The sequence below is a fragment of the Misgurnus anguillicaudatus genome, chromosome 12, assembly GCF_027580225.2.
Source record: "Misgurnus anguillicaudatus chromosome 12, ASM2758022v2, whole genome shotgun sequence".
Lineage (NCBI taxonomy): Eukaryota > Metazoa > Chordata > Actinopteri > Cypriniformes > Cobitidae > Misgurnus > Misgurnus anguillicaudatus.
The window spans coordinates 3,277,799-3,299,008 of NC_073348.2; the positions used below are offsets into that span (position 1 = coordinate 3,277,799).

Below are 21,210 nucleotides of genomic sequence, written 5' to 3' on the forward strand. Positions count from 1 at the left end.
TGTCACACGAACATGATACATATGTCTAAAGAAAGCCTGAAATGTCTACTTTTACATTATGTAATTAAAATCTGAATAACTCATTGTCTGTTTGTGTAATCGACATGTAAGTAAAGAGAGGTACAGTTTTTCTGGCTCGACCTCATTAGCGCTAATGTGACCCCACCTTCCCTTGTGCGCGCCATTCATATGGAAATTACCTGATGCGGGCTATGCAAACAAGATCAACGCCCCCAAACAATGCTTTAAGAAGCAGCGAGTTTTGACAGTTTCATCCACTTATCAACGCGTTCGGAAGATGACACGCTTTACAGGTGAGAAGCTCTATGCTCCTGGACAGCGAGGAAGAAGAGTTCACTGTTTCTTCAGACGAAGAACAGGACTCCGACGATGAACGTTTGTATTTTGAAGAGCGACTTGATCCAGCTGAGGATATAATTTCTGAAGAGTAAGTTTTACCTACATTTGTTGAAATGTTGTGTAACTTTTATATACTGTATACTGACTGTTTGCAAGCAGATATTCATAATGACTTTATAAAAAACGTCTCGTAATTGGCAATTTGTATTAACATTAAAATGATAGTTCTTACATTAAACCGTATGCTGATTAGTGTAATGTGAATGTTATAAAGCAATATCACTACTATAACTATAGTGTCCATGCCGACTTATCAATAAGACTTCTTTATTTGCTCGGGTGTAACATTGTGCTGTAAATGAGCCCGAAGATATGTCATGCGTTAAACAGTATGATTGTATGGTGTAAATATTCAATATGTCATAAAACAATATCACTATTTAGAATATATTTTGACTAGTGTGTTTATGCCTCAACAAGTCTTGTTTACGCGACTATCTGTTCGGGTGTAAATGTATCGATGTAGTATCGATGTGCTGTAAATGTGTCCGGAGATTTGTAATGTGTTAATGTTTAGCCATAAATATGTCCGGTAATGGCCCGTTAACAAAGATATACCGCATCTATGTACCCAATTATCTTATCTCAACTATGCTTTACCGCCTTAGTATTGCTTTATAAGTTTGTTACTGTGGAGAATACATTATATTAATTATTAAAAGCTTTTGTAGGAATGTGGCAGCATCACTCTCCTCTTCAGCGGGCATTTGCAGAAATGCGACGGACATTCATACAGGGTAAGTCACATTTGCGGGCTTTTCTGTTTTATTAGTAGACTTTTACTGATGTTTTGCGTAGTAATTTGGAAAATACAAGATGTGTATATATAAACATATCTGTATTTTCCGAAAATACATGATACAAATAATGTTTTTAATTTTTTTTTAGTAACGTGGCTTCATCATCATTTACTCGCACGGGGGCATGCAGAAACGAACCCGAAATAAATAAAGTGATACAATTTATATATATATTTTTTAAGGTAAAATGTAAGGCAAAATTTGTTTAATTATTCCTCATAACATTTTAATGCCACGATCTACAGAACATCACACAAAAAAACATTTTGAGAACTAAACCTAAAAAATAACAATGGTGATCCTGCCTTGGAAACCCCGGCTACAATTTAGTATTTTTATTTAATTCGGAGATTAAGCGCGTCAAAGCCATGACCAAAAAAACAAATGATAAAAACTATAAGCTATAATGTATACAATTCATTAAACGTTAATTTATAACAAGAAAAACACTGAAATTAATGATTTTATAGACACTCCGCGTTATTGTTTAGCACAGAAATACCTGCTTGCTTGCTTTGACTTTGATCATATTCACTTTAGATACAGAAAGACCTGATGATATTATTTATTTCAGGAATCTCTTTGCTATCATTTGAAAGTGAACCCCGACCATAATAGATAACCACTCGGTTTTAAATACATTTTAAAACTTATGCCCGCCGCAAAACATCCGTTTTGTAATGTTTAGTTAGATGAAATTCTAAATATGAGACGCAGAGCACCTATAGCACGTTCGGCTAAATTGCATGCGCAAACATGGCCAGAACGCAATAGCGCAACATCGATAGAACGAAAAACAATCCAAAATGTACAGACTTAAATTATATCAGAATTTACGTTTATAATAAATACATTTTTTAAATCAAATAAGGTCAGAAGTAACAACGTGCAGAATAAATGTGCAAAATGCCTCAAGTGCACGGAAACAAAACACAAGCCAAATAGATAAATCAGATAACCCAGAGTGATTTATAAATAAAATAAAGAAATTAATAAAAAAACAAAAGTATTGCCAGAATTGCCAGCTTCGTCTTTTAAATGTAGAAACAAAGAGGCAATGGTTTATTAACATAGGAATCTCTTTTTGGACGTGTAGCCCTGTCACAGGGATTGTTGGATTTATTAACGCATTTTAAAAATATTTATTGAAAGCTGCTACTTCACATATTATTGGCAGCATTATAATAATATGCTGTATATCAATATATTGGGAGAAAGCTGTTATGTGCGAAATCAGATAATGTGTGCACCCATATACGGCCAAAATTGAATGATCCTCATTTCATAACACATCTGCAACGATTCGACTGTGAGATTGGTAGTCGAATCCGGCTTCTCCGATGCATCGAATCTTCAACTATTCGGGGTCACCCCTATTAATTATTAAAAAAAGGTCTCAATATTAGTAATACTGATGTGTTGCTTTGTACTTTGAAAATACATGATATTAATTAAGATATGTTTTCAGGAATGTGTCTGCAACACCAACTTCGTCTGGTACTCGCACGTTTTGAACAATGGCACGACAACATTTAACTCCATTCCCAAAGAGTTACAGTGTGTGATGGTTTACAAATGTATACCTTATTTTTTATATTTGGAAGTATTTTTAGATGCACACCAAACTTTCACAGCTGACATTTAGAATCCTTTTCTTTTAATTAGAGCCATATTGTACTGGTCATATAGAATATTGTTACATGTATACATATTGTTACTTTATTATTTATAATTACAATTAAGCTTCTTTGTTTATAATTACAATAAAGCTTCTTAAATCTATTGTATTGTTCATGTTTTTAGCATTTTTTGCAACCCTATAAGACTTTTATTTTACTAAAAAAGTATTTTGTACTTTATTTTAACCTTTTTTTTTTTTTTAACTACAAGCAAAAGTTTTTCTCTTTAAGTCTCAAGCAAAAGTTTTTCTCTTTAAGTCTCCCCACAGTCACAGTTCTTTTGTCCCAACATTCCTCACTGAGCCATTAGGGGGTTGGGTCTCCTCAGGTGTAAAACACATCAATATTCATGACCATTGACCCTCCCATGCATATTGCCTTTACACAGCAAAAAGTGTCTTACAAAAGTTAAATTAATGTATTTTTTCACGTGAATGAGTGGGTTAAATGGTTTTTACATCTTTTTGTAGCAAATTCCCGACTCTACAAGAGTAGATAACTTTTTTGCTTGTTAACAAATGTTTAGGATGTGTTCCTTGGCCTTATTTCAGCAACTTTTTGTTTTCTTTTTTTTACTAACCACGCATAAACATCATTTACTTAAAAATACAAACATGTACATACATTTATCTTAAATATTATTATAGCACAGTTTGTGCTGAATACAGTGTAATGTGATATTAGCCATTAATGTGTTTTAAAGCAACTGAAAAAAGACCAAATGTGAGAGCATCTCAGAACCTCTGACTGTGTCCAAAAAGGGTCCGACCCCAGAGGGTTAAGTCTCAAGCAAAAGATTTTCTCTTTAAGTCTCCCCACAGTCACAGTTCTTTTGTCCCAACATTCCTCACTGAGCCATTAGGGGGTTGGGTCTCCTCAGGTGTGAAACACATCAATATTCATGACCATTGACCGTCCCTTGCATATTGCCTTTACACAGCAAAAAGTGTCTTACAAAAGTTAAATCAATGTATTTTTTCATGTGAATGAGTGGGTTAAATGGTTTTTACATCTTTTTGTAACAAATTCTCTACTCTACAAGAGTAGATAACTTTTTTGCTTGTTAACAAATGTTTAGGATGTGTTTCTTGGCCTTATTTCAGCAACTTTTTGTTTTCTTTTTTTTACTAACCACGCATTAACATCATTTACTTAAAAATACAAACATGTACATACATTTATCTTACATATTATTATAGCACAGTTTGTGCTGAATACAGTGTTATGTGATATTAGCCATTAATGTGTTTTAAAGCAACTGAAAAAAGACCAAATGTGAGAGCATCTCAGAACCTCTGACTGTTTCCAAAAAGGGTCCGACCCCAGAGGGTTAACTTGTTGTGACTTTTCCGCGGCCGCGCGGCATCTGCAGCTGGATCTCAGCCGCCCCTCAAAGACCCCTCCCTATTCTACTTCTGATTGGCTAGTTTGTTAGTTTGGTTGAGAGTGAAATATGTGTTTCTCTCATTCTATTTGTAGGCAAACGCATGATTTTTTTTTTTTATTCGCAGCCAACACCACACGCCGGAGATCCGACTGCAAGCTCTTTGGTGAGCTCTGCTTTGAATGAAGTTCCATCGTGACAAATAAACAAACTACTTGCGGAGTGATATGAGGTCATTTATAACGGTGCCTTGCAAACCCCCCCCCATACACACACAAAAAAATTGGATTTGCATGATCTATGAAAGCCTCATTTTCAGGTCGGAAAAGCCGGAATTCCGGATTTATCCGGAAGAATCACACCCCTGTTGTATGTATTTTCTACACTTTAGTGAGGTGTTTTGTCATACCTGCAAACTCAGAAGGGCTGAAAAAGGTGACACATTGTATACGCCCCCCCCCCACCGAAAAAAAAATAAGGGTAGACAAAATTTTCTTCAGGTAAAACAACCTTTATTAACACCGCTATAAAACAACCTTACAACTGGTGAATGGTAAATTATCTTTTTTCAATGCGTGAACTTTTAATCTTTGTATAGCGACTTGTGAATGTGTTAGCATTTAGCCGAGCCTCATTCATTCCTATGGCTCCAAACAGGGATGAATTTAGAAGCCACCAAACACTTCCATGTTTTCCCTATTTAAAGACTGTTACATGAGTAGATACATGAGTAAGTATGGTGGCACAAAATAAAACTTTTGTTTGGAGCCATAGGAATGAATGGGGCTAGGCTAAATGCTAACACATTCATAAAGCGCTGTACAAAGATTGAATGTGCACGCATTGAAAAAAGATAGATGAATTAATACATGCCTAAGTTGAGGTAAGAACATAGTTGCTTTAAGGCTAACTTAACTGCCAGAGCAGGGGCCTCATTTATAAAATGCTCCGCAGAAACCAGCGTACATTTGATCTTACGATCATTTATCAAAAACACGTACGTGTGATTCACAAAACAAACGCACGCACAGAAAACGCGCATACCCATTTCTTTCAGATGTGAAATCAATAAATCGCAAATTATCTTGAACTAGTATGCATCTGAACAGTTACAGATTTCCGCCTTTAAACGATGCCTAATTAATGCCATTGACATATAAAAGAGCTCATGTCAATGTTTAAACCCTTTATGAGCAGCAAGAATGGCTTATATTTTCAAAAACCTGCAGCAATCGGACAAGCGCTGCAAAAGTGCCTCAAAACTAACCTCAAAACTAACGTCAGTGTCCATTAAAGTATCGCCACAGAATGTATCCTCCTTAAACGGCCTCTGGTGGGTAGCGGTAGCGTGAAAAGTTTAATCCATGGGGAAAGCTGATGCAACCAAGCCTTTTTAGAGAAGCTGCTGGCAACGCAAAGACCCGCCCTTCAGGTAACCTCATTTGTTCAGCTCCCATCCATTGATCAATCGGCTATCCTAACCTTAACCACACTGTTATGACATCACGTGATGACCAAAGAGCTTTTATTGTTTTTGTGAAGCAGACTGCAGTAGGTTTTTGAAACTTTTCGGGGCGAGCTCCGCTCCGCCAAAGGCGGACCAAAACTTATACTTCCTGTGAAGCGCCTAGAGCGCCGTTGATCCGGGGATCGCTTTGGAAGCGAGCGGAAAGAGTGCGGGGCCAAGAGAGGCGAAAGGAAGGAGTTGTGGCTATATAGTATAGCGGAGCACCACAGAAAAGTGCTTCTCTCTGTCTTTTTTGTACGGTGTGTGTTGGACAAACCGATCCGGTGTGGAATAAGCGGAGGCCTGGCTGTAGTCCTGAAAGGAAGAAACAGAAGTTGTAATTGACTGGGTAAAGGAAGTATTAAAGATATGAGTCACTGGCTGAGTATGTGAGAAGTGTTGCTATCCAAATTCGGATGTGTTTGCATGTGTGGGTACCTTTCGACTGGAACATTGAGGATTACTCACCGAGTTAGCGTCTAAGACAAACGGCAACAGTGAACAAGCTCCAAGAGGAATAAAGACCAGCAGGGTGTTTACCGTGATATGTGAGTAAGAGTTTCCGTTTACATGATGAAGTGTTGAGAAGAAAATATTACCTGACGTGTGTTGTGAGTCCATTAAACAGTTTGCGGCCCCACGGCAGAGAGAAGCGTGGGCGAGCCGGGGAGTAACACTGAAACCCATAGGAGGTCAGCGTGGTAAAGCATTGCCATCACAGGTGAGTAACATCGATACATTTTGTTAAGTAATTTTGAAGAGGGTATATTACCTAACGTGTGTTGTGAGTATAGCACTCAGAGTTGCGGCCCAACTGTGGAGAGAAACGTGGGTGAGCCTAGGAGTTTAACTGGGAGTGAGCACAGGAGGTCTGACGTCCATATCTAGGTGCTTTCCCCCCTCTACTGAGAACAACGCCCGACCAGCCACACGACGAACCCTGAACGACTCTGGCCAAGTCCTTAGTCTACTTAAAGGTGTGGAGTGCCGTGGGTGAGTCTTTGTCGTCATTGTGTGTGTGCGCACTAGAGCTTGCAGTGTAGTGCTGTGCTTGCATTGACAGAAGCCACTACGAGTTCAGCGGAATCGTGAGGAGATACAGCACGTTGAGGCTAAGAGGAACATGAGGTAAAGGCCGCTGCAAATAGGACTTCCTGCGTGTAAGCGGCGAACCCTTTCTGGCTCGGGAAGAGGGCAGTGGTGAAACCTACCTACAATTCAGTGTGAGTAGACCATCTCGGATAATATTATTTTGGACGGAGGGTCACTGTGTAACGTGGGTGGCTTTAATGAAAGCGGAGAAGTTAAATCTATTTGCAAAAGGTGTTTATTAGAAAAATCCCAAAAAGGGCCAGCAAACATATCCATTAGGGGTGATCCAAAAACGTAATCCAAAACAGGCACAATATCAGGGCAGGCGGCAAACAGGCAATATATCCAAATAACAGGCACAGGTCAGAAACAGGAACAGAATACAAATAACAGGATTACAGATAACAGGAACAGATTCAAACAGGAACAGATTCAAACAGGAACAGATTCAAACAGGTAACAGAGTGGTAAGGCTAAACATTAATCAGCAGCTAACAGGTGAACAGGAAGTGACTTATATACAAAACAGACAGGAAGTGTGAAGTGAAACATGGCAGGATGTATATCAAAATAAAAGCCAGAACAGAACAGGATGTCAAAATAAAAGTCCAAAATGCAAAAATACACAGAATACAGAAAACACAGAACAAAACCATTACACACTGCTATAAACATCTGCATGAAATAACCAGCTTTTGTGTGTGGAGCCTCTTCAAGAAGTTCGCCCCTGTTCAATATCCCTGGAACCGTAAAGGAGGGGGAGCTAGGGAAGCGTTCGGCTCTGCACGATAATCCCCGATGTCCTCTCGATACACCCGGTGCCTCAGGTAGGCTGTGTGCTATCTCTGTCTGCTGGAGGCCCGTAAATCAAATGTACACTGTGTATGGGTATCGCCTCCATGAGCCTGAGGAGGAAAAGTGAAAGCTCAGTAACCTGTGGAATTCTTACCTCTGCTTACAGCCACGAACCTGAGGAGGAAAAGTGAAAGCTCAGTGACCTGTGAAATTCTTACCTCTGCTTACAGCCACGGACCTGAGGAGGAAAAGTGAAAGCTCAGTAACCTGTGAAATTCTTACCTCTGCTTACAGCCATGAACCTGAGGAGGAAAAGTGAAAGCCCAGCAACCTGTGAAATTCTTACCTCTGCCACGAACCTGAGGAGGAAAAGTGAAAGCTCCGTAACCTGTGAAATTCTTACCTCTGCTTACAGCCACGAACCTGAGGAGGAAAAGTGAAAGTTCAGTAACCTGTGACATTCTTACCTCTGCTTACAGCCACGAACCTGAGGAGGAAAAGTGAAAGCCCAGCAACCTGTGAAATTCTTACCTCTGCTTACAGCCATGAACCTGAGGAGGAAAAGTGAAAGCTCAGTAACCTCTAAAATTCTTACCTCTGCTTACAGCCACGAACCTGAGGAAAAGTGAAAGTTCAGTAACCTGTGACATTCTTACCTCTGCTTACAGCCACGAACCTGAGGAGGAAAAGTGAAAGCCCAGTAATCTGTGAAATTCTTACCTCTGCTTACAGCCACGACCACAGAGGATCCAAATGCCCCCCCTTTTGCTATGAAAGCCCGAGGACTGGGATGTTTTAAATATTTAACCCCCCCTTGCTATGAAGATCTGAGGACTGGAGAGATGTTGTTTTTTAAAATATTTATTTCCCCCTAGTGAACTTTTAATATTTAATAAAAGTTTTTAAGTTTTAATCCTCTGTCTGTCTGGTCATTGGGGTGTTTTGGGACCTCCTCGGGGTGGAACTAGGAGGAGCGTGACCCGCGACAGGGGCGGTCCGCTTCTCCGACCTGTGACATATATGTGCCCATAGTTACCAATAATAGTGTTCAAATCATCACTGACACTTACCCCGCTACGTGTTGTTTCAGGTTGGAGCTTGAATTCCTGTGTACGCTTAGATGTCAGTTCGTTTTGGTGCACAAAACATGCATCGCATTATGAATCTATTTTTTTGACCTCTTGGAGTGAAAACATAGAGCGAACTTGAGGCCACGCGTGATCTGCCTCCGATAGCTAGCACATGCCTTCGGCCACCTCCTTTCTACGTGCACTAAAGGGTGTGATCGGGTGTGTGTGTAGCCACTATATATTGTGTGTGTGTGTGTGTGTCTTAATCAGGTGGGTGATTTATAGTTTTGGTTTTAAGTGTAGCTACTCCCTAGCAGTTTAAAAAAAATACTGGCTAGGGCTGAGATTTGATCTAATCTTAAAAAAAAGTGGGATTAGTCTTTAAAAAGTCTGTTGGGGTTTTGTTGTTAAGGCATATGTAAATCGAGATTGATGATAACAGACTAGCGAGAGCTGGCACAAGCGAATTTGTCAAGAGACTAGAGTGAATGGAGAGCTATATCGTGAGTCAATTTAAATGCAGTGATTTCTTTTTGTGTGAGAAAAAGTGAACAAACATTTACATTTACACCCCGGTTTGTAAACCAGGACGGGAACGGCGGCCATATGATTCATTTGCAGCCTGGACGCGGCGGAGTGTGTGTCTCCTCTCTGCTCTGATCTGCAGCGTGAGGCTACTGAGAGACTGACGCGGCCGCCTGCGAGTTTTGGATGGGAGTGGCTCACAACAGCACCCACTGCTTGTTGAGCACAGTATGTCTAACTGCAGAGTGATTTGTGCTTTCGAGTCTCCAAAACACCAGTAAAAGTGGGTGGATTTGTCGCTTTTGACAAAAAAAATATGTTTGTGTTATAATCAGTGCTTGAAATGGGGGGAAAAGGTGTCGGTACTCTCTTTGCATTGGCAAAACATGACATTTTTACAGTGAAAAACAAAAAGATATTGCTGTTACAACAACAATTTATTGTTATTTATTAACAATTTAAATGTATTTAAACATGTTTTTGTGTGCGTGGCTGCGTGTGTGTGAGTATTTCTTTACAAAGACTACTAAACATTTTCTTTTTAGAAGTTGGTCATTAATAAACTTAATAGTCTTGAAGTTTGTTAAGATGGTGTACAACAATTGCAGATGTTAAACAACCAAGAAAACAGCTCTGATTTTGTCTTTCAGTCATATTTCGATATAGTTACAAGACAGCAAACATAGTAAACAACTTAATAAGAAGTAGGCCTACACTCGGGTTTTATGTTCAAATCACTTACATTTTAGACGAAATATTGACTGTTTTGGTCTATTTTAGCAGCGAAAATAGATCTGATTAATCCAAACAAAGATCACAGCATAGCGCGTTTCACAGCAACACTCAATCGTGGTTTGAATGATCGGTGATTCGAACGAATCGGTTGAGTCAAAGATTCAATGACCCATTCACAAACATCTGTCTCATTCTTGATGAATCGGCCATTTGAACGGATTGCTTGAATGAACGACTCAATGACTCGCTTAATAAAACCGCTTATCACCTGTATTTCCGCACTCACTATAGACAAACCAGTCCAAACACATTTTAATTTTTTTTCAGGAGTTATCTATATACAAAATGATAACTTTTGATGACAGTAATTTAGTGATAAAAAAATTAACACATTTTTTTCAGATTAAATTTTTTCCCTCCCATCCTGTAGTCACTCGCACCCCCCCACGATAGTGTCGGCGCCGGTTGAGAACCACTGCCTTAAATGATCACGTTTGAGATGAAGAAATTTGTTGTGATCTTGTGCATGGCACTATCATTCCACATGAGCACCAACAGCGTTTTCTGTGATGTAATAAACATTTTGAGTCTATTGCAAATAAGTCTATTGCACATTATTTTCAATAACGGTGTTGAATATAGCCAAGATTTGAAAACATTACGTTAGATTTGTAAGATATAAAACTGTGATTGTGACTTTTTGACTGATCACGGAAATAAGGACACAAGTTGGATCTGGGGCATTTTAAGTTTTTTAAAGATTCTGAAAGAGTAGTTTCCAAGCTTTCCAACGATGTGTAACACATGGTTATATACACATCTCATAATATTTGCAAAAGTTGTGGCCATTTGAAGGTAGGCAATCAAAAAATCTTAAAGTGGAGAAAATGGCCTCTAAATATTTAAGGCTCTATCATACACCCGGCACAATGCAGCGCAATGCGCGACGCAAGTGTCTTTTGCTAGTTTCAACCCTGCACAATTATCATTTTCACGTTTAGCGCCACGTTGTTTAAATAGCGAATGCATTTGCGCCTATAAGCGCTATGCTCTGAAAACGAGGTGTGTTCAGGCGCATTGTATTGCGCCTACAAACGGGACGACAATGCGGGTTTGCTTATCACACACATGAATGCGCAGCAGCACAAAAACGCTTTTAAATATGAAAGATTAAAGAATAAAAATGTAAAAGATTATTATTGAGTCTCTTGGACATAAATGAGAACCGATTATGAGACGTTAGAAGGCGCAAAGAGCTGCTTCACATGTAGCCTGTGTCACGGTCGGCTCGCAAACCGTGACAAAGAAGGAGACATCGCGTGAGGTAAGGATGAAAGAATGAATTACATTTATTAAAGTAAATAATAAAACAGGGATTAACGTTAAAGCAAACAACTAAACAGGAACTAGGACGACACAGGAAGCGAGGGGAGCAAGCGACGTCACTCAAAAGATAACTGCTTATATGCGCCGGCGCCAGCATCCACACAGGTGTAAGTCCGCACCATCATGACATCACACACTCGAACACCGTCCTGCAAAACAAGAAAAGACAAAAATACCAACGCTTTGACCACCACTGGGGGTCATAACACCTGGTAAGTAAATAAATGCTTTGCTTTAAACAAATGCATCTATTTTTAAATGGTAGCTACCCCACAGATTTATTGTATATGACAACTCTGTCTGTACCTGTGGATATGGTGAGATGAGAAACATTTTTAAGTAATGCTTTTTTTAAAAAAAAAACACAGCACTGTCTGAGTGCTAAAGGGCTCTTCGCACGTTTGGAAATTCTTTATCTCTTGTTTGTTACAAATAAAGTATTTTAAGAGTACAAACTTTTTCTTGCATATTTGCAAATTTTTTGCAAATGCTATTTTTGCTTCAATGACTGAATGAAAACGGCTTTTAAAGGTTTTAATAAAAAATAAAAATTTCAATACAAATAAAAACAACACAATTTTTTAAACATTAATTTTAAACTGGTGCTCTTCTTCCTTCGCTTAGTTTTTCAGTTTACAAATTCTGCTTTCTAAATACGGATTAGACATGGCACCAGGCACAACAAGCTTTTAAATGGGATGAGAGATAAGACTCTCAATGGTTTATTGCACGTTACGCTCAAAACACACCCATTACTCATTAGGTGAATATGAACAATCCTTTTAGTCCGTGTGCTTGGCGCATAAACCATTTTTACCGTTGTTAAATTAGCAAAAGTGGAATCAGACACACCCGTTTAGACCGTGCGCTTTAGACAGTTAAAATAGAGCCCTGTGTGTGTGTTTGTGTGAGCATTCTACATTGCATTTGTGCACAAGTACCAGGCCTTCTTTCTGTGTGAAAATTTTCACATTTTTTGCATTTCCCATTCATTTTCATTTCACCCCAAAGACCAGATTAATATTTTTTACATACCTTCAGAACAACCGAATCAAGCTCAGTTTTATGTGTATGTATAGATAGATAATGGAAAAAAGTGGAAAAGTCACAAAGTTTATATCTCTGAGATAAAGGGAACCACTTTTTTATTATAGACCCGAAATGAATTTTCCTTATCAGAAATATCAACCTTAAAATTAGAGCCATTCATTTGGAGGATGTAATTTAGGAAATTGACACGGCAATTTACCATGATCAGGCAACAGGAGAACTTAAGAGTCTTATAAAAAAAGCTAATTTACAAGAAAACATGACAAATGCACTTACATGATTTTGGATCTGAGCTCATCCTTTTTTCCACATTTTTGTTTTAGATGTTTGTAAAAGTCAACATAATATCCAATGAAAAACAATGTTGCATCAGAGTGGGTGGTGAGTTAGTTTGATTCAGATACTGTATAAACGAAAGAACAGTAAGGAGATCAGAATAAACTCATGACAGGAAGAGACTTTACTCATGGCCTATGAGACAGAAGATCATGAGACTCAATACTGCTTTCCTGCCATTAACTCTTCATGCATCAAGACAAAACGCTCCACATATGAATACAAAATCATGTATGTGTTTTTCTCATTGCTGTCAATATGGACTGTGTTTATGAATCTGCTGGTGATCATCTCCATCTCTCACTTCAAGAAACTTCACACTCCAACCAACATGCTCATTCTCTCTCTGGCTGTGGCCGACCTGTTCGTAGGACTTATTGTCATGCCCTTGGAGGCGATTAGGTTGATTGAAACATGTTGGTACTTTGGAGACATTATCTGTAGACTGTTTTTATTAATCTTGGGATTGCTCCTCTCCACATCTCTGAGTAATTTAGTTTTAATAGCTGTTGACCGTCATGTGGCTGTGTGTCACCCTCTGCTGTACCCACAGAAAATAACAACAACTAGAACAATAATTATTATCTCTGTTTCCTGGTTCTGCTCTTTAGTTTGTACCATTTCAGTTGTTATAATTACCTCACAAAGAAATTACACATGTTATGGAGAATGTACATATACGCCTACTTTTGCACTGATAATCATTGACCTGTTCCTGTCTTTCCTGTTTCCTTGTACCATCATTATAACTTTATATTTGAGAATCTTTTATGTGGCACATCAGCAGGTTAAAGTTATAAACTCTCTGTTGAGGAGTGGAAAACATCTAACAGACAGTTCAGTGAGGAGGAAATCTGACAGCAAAGCCGCTCTGACATTAGGAATCATTGTGACGGTTTATCTGTTTTGTTGGATTCCCTATTATAGTTTAAATTTAACACCAATCACAAGAATGACTTCTGTTATATCCTATTTCATGTTATGGATGTTGTATATTAATTCAGGTCTGAATCCTCTCATCTATGCTATATTTTACCCCTGGTTTAGAACGTCAGTTAAACACATCCTAAATCTATCCAAAATATTTAAAACAGCATAAGGTTCTGGATTTACTAGCATTGTTTAAAATGGTCAATGAGGGGTTTAACACAAACTATGACACTTGCATGGAGAGTGCTTTACCATATTGCTAATACATGTTTAGTTTATGTAAATGTTAACCTAATTATGAAACGTTTTTTATCCATGGTCTTTATACATACTGAGATCCATAACGTTGTTGCTTCCTTATTAACACAAACAAAAACTAAAAAATATATAATGTTTTTTAAGGGACATCCTTTTGTGCTCATCCTTTATTCCATCTGCTTTGTGCCTCCATAACGCTCCATAATGTTTCCCTCATCTAAAATAGAAAACATGGGTATAGACTGATATTTTTCTGATGTCTATCATCAGGCTTTTAGGAAAAAAATTAACAGATTGTTTAATGTAATGGTAATGAAGGCATTCTCTGAATTTATAACTATGTAACATCTATAGTGGTTGGATTGCTCTTTTCAAACTAAGGGAACACACATAGCGATTATAATGTATAATGTACACTGTACTGCACTGTAAGTTGTTTTGAATAAAAGTGTCTGCCAATTGTGTAAATGTTTATGAAAACTGCAGTCCAAATATATAATTATATACTACATGTAAAGGTACTTTTAAAAAAACTGCCTATGATGTTTAGCCATACTACTAAGGCACAATAATACCATTCCATAAAAATTTTTTTTTTTAATTTGATTAAAATAATTAGTCAACTTTTACCAATGAATTATTTTTATGTGCATAAATGACTGTTGGCTTACTGAACATTTCTTACATGACCGTGCAAGACATGACACTGACCTGCATGAAGAGCAACTATTGCATCAGTCTGTCAATCTCCCTCCATGTGAGTTTGTTTCACACTTTTAATGACGCTTTGGGGGATTATCTTTGGATGCAGCATATAGGTGTTAACAGGACCCTTAAGACCCTGCACACATTTTCAATAGCAAGGCATAACAAAAAATTCAGAGCCTTCAGAGTTTACTGTAATTGATTTCACAGTTCATTTCTATCTTGATCATGTCAGTACCAAGAGGTCAAATGAGCAAAGATATTGTTTCTGCATCTAGGACTAATCAGCCCATGTTTCTTTCTTTCTAGGAGGCCCATTTTTATTACAGAGATCTAAATCCTGCTTTATAATGCTATCAGATTGACTACATCTATAAGACCATTATGTAAAAGTACTTAAACATTTTTTAAAGTAACCAGGGCCGGCCCGTTCAACAGGTGATTGCCTGGGGCCCCGCAACAAGACAAGGTCCCTCCATGCATAAAAATTATTTTGTCATTGCACAAATCTCATAAACGAGCAGGTAGTACACACTACATGTGCAGGGACCTTATTGATTAAAATAGGATCACAAAGACGGTAGGTGAAAAAAAACACAGGGATTGAACAACAGGATAAATTCCCGACACAACAATCTACAGTAAAATGATAATAATACAAAGTCTTAGTATAAGTAAAGACACAAAACATTACAAAATAAGAACAGAGTGGTCTACATTGCATAATGTTAATGACGCGATGGTGCTTGCGGAGGTGTGTCTCATTGCGCATGCTTGGAAATTAAACGTTTTGGAGGTAACACTTTATTATAATGTTCATGATTTAACATTAGTTAATGTATTAACTAACATGAACAAACCATGAGCAATACATTTGTTACAGTATTTATTCATTTTTGTTAATGTTAGTTAATAGAAATAAAGCTGTTCATTGTTTGTTCATGTTAGTTCATGGTGCATTAACTAACGTTAACCAAAATTTTAATAAAGTATTAGTAATTGTTGAAATTAATATTAATAAAGATTAATAAATGCTTCACAAGTGCAGTTCATCATTAGTTCATGTTAACTAATGTAGTTAACTAATGTTAATTAATGAACATTATAATGAAGTGTTACCGTTTTGGATTATGGGTAATGTAGTATTGTATAACAACGCAATGTTTACATTACATCTTTTGATAAAGATAAAAACAAGACTTATTTTAGTGAGGTTGCCGTGGTGGGTTTTGGCAAACTTTGACATTAAAACAACATTAAAAACCTTTTAGGAGCTTTTAAGAGAAAAGGAGAAAAGCAGAGAAAGAGAACCAATCACAAGGTAAAGGTATTTTCTGCTTTACATTGTTTAATGCCTTTGCTAATTTAAAAACATAAGAAAAATGTCCATCACCCTTTCTAAATTAAATCACTTGAAAAAAGACCATTATACTATATAGTTTACTGCAGTAAGTAGAGCATTTATCCAATCATTTTTCAGCCATTGACGTCATGGTCAGAGAAATCTGCCTGGGCCTTCAGGATTTTCAGTGCTGGCTTTTTGCATCGTTTGATTGGATTGACGGCAGCAGCCACAGAATATTATTTTATCTGTCCCGGCTATAAACAAAACTGACAGTTATGTATGCCATGATTGATTTTGAAGTAAAAAAATCCAGTTGAAATTATTTCCATCAGCATAAAAACCTGGATAAGAGCATGTGACAGACAGATAGCTGTACACATTGACATGTTTGGTGGTGTCCACTGTTTCGGTCGAATGGACATTCTCAGCCCTACAACAAATTAAAACTTTTATGCCAGAAACACTACTGGACAGTCTTGACTTTCACAATTAGCCTCCAAAGTGATAGAAAATGACTTGTTGTACAACAGAGTGATTGAACTCTTCTTAAGGAAAGAAAGGAAGATGATAATCCACAGGCTAATTTGGTGAGTTTAATCCATTTTATTTAGTAAGCAAATAATATTTGTAAAATGTAAATTATGTGACTATCAATTTTTTATAGTAAACCTTTGATAAACTCTTTGCATTATCTTTAAAGAATAGACTGTTAACAAAGGGGCTGTTTACACTTGGTATTAAGATGTGTTTTCGTTGATCGGATCACAAGTGGACGAGAGAGACACATCACCTGGTATTTAAATCTGTCTCTTTTGTCCACTTTCGACCGATTCTGTCATTAATACTTTGAGGGGGGTGATCTGTGAGAATGTGGGTGAGTCTATCAGCTGTCATTTGAACGTGAGCAGGAGTAATTAATGATGAGTTTATATGGACGCAAACTAATATTATGTCCAGGGTTCGTACGGTCATGAAAAACCTGGAAAAGTCATGGTATTTTAAAATGGCAATTCCAGGCTTGGAAAAGTTTTGGAAAAATTGTTGGAAATTTGTTTCACAATCTCTGTATGGTAAATGGACTGCATTTATATAGTGTTTTTAACAGACCTATGGCCATCCAAAGCGCTTTTACAAGTTGCCTCACATTCACCCATTCACTCACGCATTCATACACCGACGGTGGTGTCAGCCATGCAAGGCGCCATCCAGCTTGTCGGGAGCAGCTGGGGTTAGGTGTCTTGCTCAAGGACACCTCGACACTTGGTCCGGTGAAGCCGGGGATTGAACCACCAACCTTCCGGTTTGTAGACAACCTACATGAACCACTGAGCCACTGCCGCCCCCAATTCGTATATTCGAATATAGTTGATAATATTGGTTAAAAAAGTTTGCACGATCCGTCACGTGACGTTCTCTGGGTGGGGTAACGCAGTTTTAGCTAACGTTAGTATTGTGTAGCAATGCCAGGGAAATGCAGATTTAAAAATGTATGGCTTCATAATGAAAAGTATAAGGGGCGGCTGGAGAAAGATCAGGACCCGGGACGTGCTAAATGAACCCTGTCTCTAAAACGTTTGACATTTCAAACATAGGAGAGACAGCGCTGTATAACCACCCTAAAGGTGAAAAGCACCAGTCTGCAGCTGCGTGCTCGACAGCTTCCAACCCGTTCGCTTGCTTTTTCACCCGTGCGACTGATGTGACTACCGCTCCCAGGTGCGGTGCTTCGCTCTCATCCACTGGCTGCGTCCAAAAACTCTAAATTGCTGCCTTCTGAGGCAGCTTTCCAAGGCAGCAAGGCATCAAGGCATGTCCGAATTCAATGTTTGGTTTACTTCCTGTCTCCTGAGATACCTATGCGTGGACGTACATTAAGAATGTGATTGGTCGAGTCCGGTCGTGTTCGAAAAAATAAAATGGTGGCCAAGGACGCGACTGGACCACCAATTTAGTGTAAATAAAGGTATATTTTCACTTTTTACACCTTTTAATTGCATTTCTAGCGAGAAATTAGTATTGTAGTTTTCAAATATGTGATTAGTTATCACAAAGGCGCTCTCTGTTTAAATTTCAAACACGCTGCCTTACAAGTGTGTCCGAAAGTCTTTCTCTGAGCTACCTTCATGCCTCCGAAGTCATTTCCTCAAGAGGCAGCGAGGCAACGAGTCACTGCCTTGAGTTTTCGGACGCAGCAACTGTAAAACAAGGGACCATTTTGAGTGCTGTATCCAGAAGCGAAACCCTAACTGCAGAGGTACTGTGGGCGCTAAAGGTGGCTAATTCGCACTACTCTTACAAGTCTTGTGAAGACACAGGCCTGCTTTTTCAGAATATGTTCCCAGACAGCAAAATAGCGACCAGATTTGCATGCGGCGAATGCAAGTGCTCATATTTATGCACTTTTGGACTGGCTCCTTATTTTAAGAAACTGACTTTGGCAGATGTATTTTTCACGGATCTCCGCATATTTCCGTGGCCCTGCCACGGACTTTCTTTTCTGTGGCATTCTCACGGATTGGTTACTCAACTGTTTTGTCCTATTTTCTTACCATTGTCGCTTCGGTTTAGGGTTAGATTTACATAAAATGACATCCCTACCCAAACCCAACTCTAACCCCAATGCCAGGTGACAATTGATTAAAGTTTAGAAAATATAAAAGAATACATCAGAAAAAATTGTATAAACCAATACTTACAGTGACAAAGTAACACAAGCACCAAATCTAACCCTAAACCAAAGCGACAATGATTTGAAAATAGGAAAAAGCAGTTGAGTAACCAATCCATGAGAATGCCACGGAAAAGTATGCGGAGATCCGTGAGAATGTCACGGAAAAATGAGCAAAAAATTCCGTGACTATCCCACGGAACTTTGTGAGATCATGTTGGTCTATGTTATGCTCTTTAATGAAAGCCTTAATCACTATTTACAGTCTAAACAGTTAGACATGCATGTCAGGCTATGGAATGGGTCCGAGGTGAAGACTAAATACATCGGCTCAGAGTTCATGGGCCATTCATCAGCTCAAGACTTCGCTGAAAAAATGAATAACTCGCTCTCAGAGATCGGAATCAAGAGTCTTGTCCAGATCTCAATGGACGGGCCGCACGTCAACTGGAAAGTATTCGAAATACTCCAGAAGCAAGTGCAGAAAGATGCGGGAAAGTACATAATTAACATCAGTTCGTGCGGGATGCACATACTGCACAATGCGTTCAGAGATGGATGTAAATCCACTGGATGGGAAGTTGAACACGGACTCTCTAGCTTGCTTATATTGGCTATTCAATGATTGCCCTGCACGTCACAAGAATTTTATGACAGCAACTGGTTGTAAAACCCATAGTTGCAGTACAAACATTCAGAAACGCACGGAAAAATAAAATGATATTTTTGATGTTTTCCATAATAAAATGTAGATTCTAAAGCAAGATTATAAATATGTTTAAATAGTTTTAAATGGCACGTTTTTGTGTTTAGAAATGTCAGATGCAGGGCACTGGAATAAAACACGGTTTAGAGAGCTATTTTTTGAGCTTTTGAAATTGAGCGTCACCTACTGACCAAACGGCAAAAAAAATTTGCCACCACATTAACTAAGGGAGGCGCCTGCACGATCACTTGTTATTGTTATGAAATTAAAAGTTAAAGTAACATTTTTATTATTTTACTATTACTGTTTTATTGGTTTGTTTTTAGCTAACAGTTCATGTAATGTTCATTCTTGTAGTTTAATAAATTCATTGATAGTTAAATAAGTAAAAATATCAGTTGTTTTTAGCTCAAAAGATAAATTTGTAAATTTAATTTGACTTGTGAATTTGCAAATTAAGTTATCAAATTGAAGAATAAAATCTGTTAATTTTACTTTTTCGTAGGCATCATGGGAAGATCTTAAGTCTTAAGGAAAAGCATCTGGAAGAGGCCACATCCCCTCTAAAGCTCCTCCATGTCCCTTTTCAAAACAGCAGTCTGCACAAGGCCAGTTCACAGATTGACATTGGGTTTGCAGCGGAAGCCACCCTGACCCAACTCAAGACTTCCAAAAAATTTTCAGATAGGCAGAGACTAGAGATTAAGATGGACTGCAAGAAATTCTTGATCACACTCCTTTACAAATTGCTGAAAAAGGCTCCAGTGCATCATATGTTAGCGAGAAGCATGCAGTGCCTTGACCCGAGATGCATGGCTGAAAGTAAGGAACTCTGTGTAACTCAAATGAGAAGGATGTTGCACATACTTGTTGAAGCTAAACATGTAAATGAGGCTGTGTGCGACAATGTCCTTAGAGAGTTTAGTAAGTTTTGTGATTTGGCTGCTCTTCAGGTTAAGTTCAAGGAATTTGACCCCAAAACTGCTCAAGTGGACACCTTGCTGTATGAGAGAATGGGAACGAAACCATTACTTTCCAGAGGGTGAAATGTGGTGAAGATTCTTCTTGTCTTATAACATGGTCAGGCAAGCGTCGAAAGAGGTTTTTCAATAAACAAAGAATTAATAGTTAAGAATCAGAGGGAAAGATCTCTGGTGGCTCAAAGGCTCATTGTTGACCATGTCAGACCTGTAGGGGGCATAACCAAGGCAGAAATCACAAAGGAATGAAGTGGTTTGTTTTAATCCGAATATGTGTATCAAATACTTTACCATTATGTTTTATGTTTTTCTATATGGATATAACCAGTTATATGTATCACTTATTTTTTCAAAAAGTACATGTTGAAGGTCTACATGTCGAGGGTAGGGACAAAAGACCTACAGTCCCAGGAATGTGACCACCATGTGTTTCTATATGATATAAATCATATGTTTCTTCATGTTACAAACCCTTGGGAATAGAAGCATATGCTAAGGTCAATGTAAAGGTCATGGATTGCTTGCGAAGACAGGCTTAAATACTGTGGTACAGGGAAAAGGTTTTTCAGTGAGTCTTGGAGTTTTTGCAGGACTGCTCAGCTTTTATTTGTCTGGTTAATAAAAGTCTATCTTTTGAAAACGAAACCTACGGCTTGAGTATTTTATTCTTAAAGAACCCAAAAAGAAAACCACAACAGGAGCTGCTCCATTTGGCTGCAGGAGCCAGGCAAAAGTACCATGGGTACCTGGATGAAGAGAAGAGAAAGAAAGAACAACAAGCTGTTGACTTGAAGAGGAAGGCTTTCACAGATGAGCTGGAAGATTTGAAAAAAAAAGTG

At 38.3% G+C, this 21,210-nt stretch overlaps 1 long non-coding RNA gene across 1 annotated transcript; it reads left to right on the forward strand.

Annotated features, from left to right (window-relative positions):
• Nucleotides 1-279: 279 nt before the first annotated feature.
• On the forward strand, nucleotides 280-2,921 carry LOC141368938 (uncharacterized). Its single transcript, XR_012372348.1, has 3 exons — nucleotides 280-448; nucleotides 1,092-1,157; nucleotides 2,689-2,921. It is a non-coding gene; the product is annotated as an uncharacterized lncRNA (long non-coding RNA).
• The last annotated feature ends 18,289 nt before the right edge of the window (nucleotides 2,922-21,210 follow it).